A 5,988-nucleotide genomic window follows, 5' to 3' on the forward strand; every position below is an offset into this window, starting at 1 on the left:
ACGACCCATAACCACCCCTAACCACCCCTAACCACCCCCTAACGACCCCTAACGACCCATAACAATGCCGTACGACCCCTAACGACCCCTAACGACCCCGTACGACCCCCTAACGACCCCTAACAACCCCTAATAACCCCCGTACGACCCCTAACGACCCCTTACGACCCCGTACGACCCCTAAAGAACCATAACCACCCCTAACAACCCCGTACGACCCCGTACGACCCCTGAAGAACCATAACCACCCCTAACAACCCCGTACGACCCCTAATGACCCCTAACGACACCTAACGACCCCGTACCTACAGTACCAGTCGAACGCTTGGACCCACCTATTAGTTTCAGGGTCGAAGGAAGAACCACACTGTTGCCCGGTACTGTACAGTGTCTGCATAAAGAGATAGCTGTGTTTGCCATGACTGTTCACTGTTGAGCGTGTTAATGTGAGCAGGTAGTATGTCAATAGATGAGTTTACAGAAGTAATTGCCAGAGTCTTTGGTAAACAATGCTTTGAGTATGTTTCTGTTAGTCACATTACCTGCAAGACTGGATGAATCAAACGCCTCATTAAAAACTGTTAATTCGTTTTCACAACCAAAACAAAATGATGACACCCCACCCATCCGCCCCCCGCTGATTTCACCCCATAAATACACACACACACTAACGACACACACACTAACGACACACACGCACACACACACACACACACCACACTCACCACACCACACACACACACACTCACACACACACACACACACACACACACACACACACACACACACACACACACACCTTGAAGATCATTACAACTGGTGTCTCATTCATTTAAATCGTCTGGTCTGAAAATGATGGAGAAGAAAATCTTTGATTCTGACAGGTGATTCATTCTGATGGGGTTTGATTCTGACAGGTGATTCGTTCTGATGGGGTTTGATTCTGACAGGTGATTCATTCTGATGGGTTTGATTCTGACAGGTGATTCATTCTGATGGGGTTTGATTCTGACAGGTGATTCGTTCTGATGGGGTTTGATTCTGACAGGTGATTCATTCTGATGTAGTTTGATTACTACACTACATAGTGCACTACAGTTGACCAGAGCCCTATGGGAAATACATAGAGAATAGGGTGCCAGTTGACCAGAGCCCTATGGGAAATACATAGAGAATAGGGTGCCAGTTGACCAGAGCCCTATGGGAAATACATAGAGAATAGGGTGCCAGTTGACCAGAGCCCTATGGGAAATACATAGAGAATAGGGTGCCATTTGGGACTCAGAGGTTTAGCTGCTCAGCTTTCAGCAGCCTCCTGTAGTCAGCAGCCTCCTGTAGTCAGCAGCCTCCTATGGTCAGCAGCCTCCTGTAGTCAATAGCCATCTGTAGTCAGCAGCCTCCTGTAGTCAGCAGCCTCCTGTAGTCAGCAGCCTCCTATGGTCAGCAGCCTCCTGTAGTCAATAGCCATCTGTAGTCAGCAGCCTCCTGTAGTCAGCAGCCTCCTGTAGTCAGCAGCCTCCTGTAGTCCATAGCCTCCTGTAGTCAGCAGCCTCCTGTAGTCAGCAGCCTCCTGTAGTCAGCAGCCTCCTATAGTCAGCAGCCTCCTGTAGTCAATAGCCTCCTATAGTCAGCAGCCTCCTGTAGTCAGCAGCCTCCTATGGTCAGCAGCATCCTGTAGTCAGCAGCCTCCTGTAGTCAGCAGTCTCCTGTAGTCAGCAGCCTCCTATAGTCAGCAACCTCCTGTAGTCAACAGCCTACTATAGTCAGCAGCCTCCTGTAGTCAATAGCCCCCTATGGTCAGCAGCCTCCTGTAGTCAGCAGCCTCCTGTATTCAGCAGCCAACTGTAGTCAATTGCCTCCTGTAGTCAGCAGCCTCCTATAGTCAGCAGCCTCTGTAGTCAATAGCCTCCTGTAGTCAGCAGCCTCCTGTAGTCAATAGCCTCCTGTAGTCAGCAGCCTCCTGAAGTCAATAGCCTCCTGTAGTCAGCAGCCTCCTGTAGTCAGCAGCCTCCTGTAGTCAATAGCCTCCTGTAGTTAGTAGCCTCCTGTAGTCAATAGCATCCTGTAGTTTGCAGCCTCCTGTAGTCAGCAGCCTCCTATAGTCAGCAACCTCGTGTAGTCCATAGCCTCCTGTAGTCAGCAGCCTCCTCTAGTCATCAGCCTCCTGTAGTCAGTAGCCTTCTGTAGTCAGCAGCCTCCTGCAGTCAATAGCCTCCTATAGTCAGCAGCCTCCTGTAGTCAATAGCCTCCTATAGTCAGCAGCCTCCTGTAGTCAATAGCCTCCTATAGTCAGCAGCCTCCTGTAGTCAGCAGCCTCCTGTAGTCAGCAGCCTCCTGTAGTCAGCAGCCTCCTATGGTCAGCAGCCTCCTGTAGTCCAATAGCCATCTGTAGTCAGCAGCCTCCTGTAGTCAGCAGCCTCCTGTAGTCAGCAGCCTCCTATGGTCAGCAGCCTCCTGTAGTCAATAGCCCCCTATGGTCAGCAGCCTCCTGTAGTCAGCAGCCTCCTGTATTCAGCAGCCAACTGTAGTCAGCAGCCTCCTGTAGTCAGCAGCCTCCTATAGTCAGCAGCCTCCTGTAGTCAATAGCCTCCTGTACAGCAGCCTCCTGTAGTCAATAGCCTCCTGTAGTCAGCAGCCTCCTGAAGTCAATAGCCTCCTCTAGTCAGCAGCCTCCTGTAGTCAATAGCCTCCTGTAGTTAGTAGCCTCCTGTAGTCAATAGCATCCTGTAGTTTGCAGCCTCCTGTAGTCAGCAGCCTCCTATAGTCAGCAGCCTCCTGTAGTCAGCAGCCTCCTGTAGTCAGCAGCCTCCTATGGTCAGCAGCCTCCTGTAGTCAATAGCCATCTGTAGTCAGCAGCCTCCTGTAGTCAGCAGCCTCCTGTAGTCAGCAGCCTCCTGTAGTCCATAGCCTCCTGTAGTCAGCAGCCTCCTGTAGTCAATAGCCTCCTATGGTCAGCAGCATCCTGTAGTCAGCAGCCTCCTGTAGTCAGCAGTCTCCTGTAGTCAGCAGCCTCCTATAGTCAGCAACCTCCTGTAGTCAACAGCCTACTATAGTCAGCAGCCTCCTGTAGTCAATAGCCCCCTATGGTCAGCAGCCTCCTGTAGTCAGCAGCCTCCTGTATTCAGCAGCCAACTGTAGTCATTGCCTCCTGTAGTCAGCAGCCTCCTATAGTCAGCAGCCTCCTGTAGTCAATAGCCTCTGTAGTCAGCAGCCTCCTGTAGTCAATAGCCTCCTGTAGTCAGCAGCCTCCTGAAGTCAATAGCCTCCTGTAGTCAGCAGCCTCCTGTAGTCAGCAGCCTCCTGTAGTCAATAGCCTCCTGTAGTTAGTAGCCCTCCTGTAGTCAATAGCATCCTGTAGTTTGCAGCCTCCTGTAGTCAGCAGCCTCCTATAGTCAGCAACCTCGTGTAGTCCATAGCCTCCTGTAGTCAGCAGCCTCCTCTAGTCATCAGCCTCCTGTAGTCAGTAGCCTTCTGTAGTCAGCAGCCTCCTGCAGTCAATAGCCTCCTATAGTCAGCAGCCTCCTGTAGTCAATAGCCTCCTATAGTCAGCAGCCTCCTGTAGTCAATAGCCTCCTATAGTCAGCAGCCTCCTGTAGTCAGCAGCCTCCTGTAGTCAGCAGCCTCCTGTAGTCAGCAGCCTCCTATGGTCAGCAGCCTCCTGTAGTCAATAGCCATCTGTAGTCAGCAGCCTCCTGTAGTCAGCAGCCTCCTGTAGTCAGCAGCCTCCTATGGTCAGCAGCCTCCTGTAGTCAATAGCCCCCTATGGTCAGCAGCCTCCTGTAGTCAGCAGCCTCCTGTATTCAGCAGCCAACTGTAGTCAGCAGCCTCCTGTAGTCAGCAGCCTCCTATAGTCAGCAGCCTCCTGTAGTCAATAGCCTCCTGTACAGCAGCCTCCTGTAGTCAATAGCCTCCTGTAGTCAGCAGCCTCCTGAAGTCAATAGCCTCCTCTAGTCAGCAGCCTCCTGTAGTCAATAGCCTCCTGTAGTTAGTAGCCTCCTGTAGTCAATAGCATCCTGTAGTTTGCAGCCTCCGTAGTCAGCAGCCTCCTATAGTCAGCAACCTCGTGTAGTCCATAGCCTCCTGTAGTCAGCAGCCTCCTCTAGTCATCAGCCTCCTGTAGTCAGTAGCCTTCTGTAGTCAGCAGCCTCCTGCAGTCAATAGCCTCCTATAGTCAGCAGCCTCCTGTAGTCAATAGCCTCCTATAGTCAGCAGCCTCCTGTAGTCAATAGCCTCCTATAGTCAGCAGCCTCCTGTAGTCAGCAGCCTCCTATAGTCAGCAACCTCGTGTAGTCCACAGCCTCCTGTAGTCAGCAGCCTCCTGTAGTTAGTAGCCTCCTGTAGTCAATAGCATCCTGTAGTCAATAGCATCCTGTAGTCAATAGCCTCCTGTAGTCAGCAGCCTCCTATAGTCAGCAGCCTCCTATAGTCAGCAACCTCCTGTAGTCAATAGCCTCCTGTAGTCAGTAGCCTCCTGTAGTCAGGAGCCTCCTGTAGTCAGCAGCATCCTGTAGTCAATAGTCTCCTGTAGTCAGTAGCCTTCTGTAGTCAATAGCCTCCTGTAGTCAATGGCCTCCTGTAGTCAGTAGCCTCCTGTAGTCAGCATCCTCCTGTAGTCAATACCCTCCTGTTGTCAGTAGCCTCCTGTAACAGGTGAATACTATTTTTCAGGACTTGACAGACAGACGTTAACCAGCCCTCCCCACATCACCACCTGAAGGACAGGAGTACTAACAGGTGAATACTATTTTTCAGGACTTTGACAGACGTTCTAAGAACCTTAGATAGAGGTTCTTAGAAGCTGTTATCAAGTAGAATGTTGGCAGTAAACATACAAGGACACCCCATTATGACAAAACATCCTCTTTCAAACCACTGCTGCCAGGGATTTCAGAGCACCTTGAGAGAATAAATACATGGAGAGAAAGAGAGACAGAGATGGAGAGAGAGAGAGAGAGAGAGAGAGAGAGAGAGAGAGAGATGGAGAGAGAGAGAGAGAGATGGAGAGAGAGAGAGAGAGAGAGAGAGAGAGAGAGAGAGAGAGAGAGAGAGACAGAGAGAGAGAGAGAGACAGAGACAGAGAGAGAGAAAGAGAGAGAGAGACAGAGACAGAGAGAGAGAGAAGAGAGAGAGAGACAGAGAGAGAGAGAGAGAGAGAGTGTGTCTGTGTGTGTGTGTGTGTGTGTGTGTTAGTGTGTGTCGTGTGTGTGTGTGTGTGTGTGTGTGTGTGTGTGTTAGTGTGTGTCGTGTGTGTGTGTGTGTGTGTGTGTGTGTGTGTGTGTGTGTGTGTGTGTGTGTGTGTGTGTGTGTGTGTGTGTGTGTGTGTGTGTGTGTGTGTGTGTGTGTGTGTGAGTGTGTGTGTGTGTGTGTGTGTTAGTGTGTGTCGTGTGTGTGTGTGTGTGTGTCGTGTGTGTCGTGTGTGTGTGTGTGTGTGTGTGTGTGTGTGTGTGTGTGTGTGTGTGTGTTAGTGTGTGTCGTGTGTGTGTGTGTGTGTGTGTGTTGTGTGTGTGTGTGTGTGTGTGTGTGTGTGTGTGTGTGTTATTGTTCAATGGTTATTTTGACCTTTGGTTATTGTTGTTACTGTCGTCTCGTTGACAATATTGATTATTATTATAATATTGTAAATATCAAAAGTAGCTTTGGCAATATGTACGTTGTTTGTCATGCCAAAGAAGCTGATTGAATTGAATTGAGAGAGAGAAGAAAAAAGAATAGAGACAGAGAGAGAGAGAGAGAGAGAGAGAGAGAGAGGTAGAGAGGGAGAGAGAGAGAGACAGAGGAGAGAGAGAGAGAGGGAGGGAAGAAGAGAGAGAGAGAGAAGAGAGGTCGAGAGGGAGAGAGAGAGACAGAAGAGAGAGAGAGAAGAGGTAGAGAGGGAGAGAGAATAGGGAAGAGAGAGAGGGAGGGAAGAGAGAGAGAGAAGAGAGAAGAGGTAGAGAGGGAGAGAGAAGAGACAGAGAGAGGAGAGAGTAGGAGAGAGAGAAGAGAGAG

This window comes from Oncorhynchus kisutch, unplaced genomic scaffold (assembly GCF_002021735.2).
Source record: "Oncorhynchus kisutch isolate 150728-3 unplaced genomic scaffold, Okis_V2 scaffold3979, whole genome shotgun sequence".
In the NCBI taxonomy this organism is placed as follows: domain Eukaryota; kingdom Metazoa; phylum Chordata; class Actinopteri; order Salmoniformes; family Salmonidae; genus Oncorhynchus; species Oncorhynchus kisutch.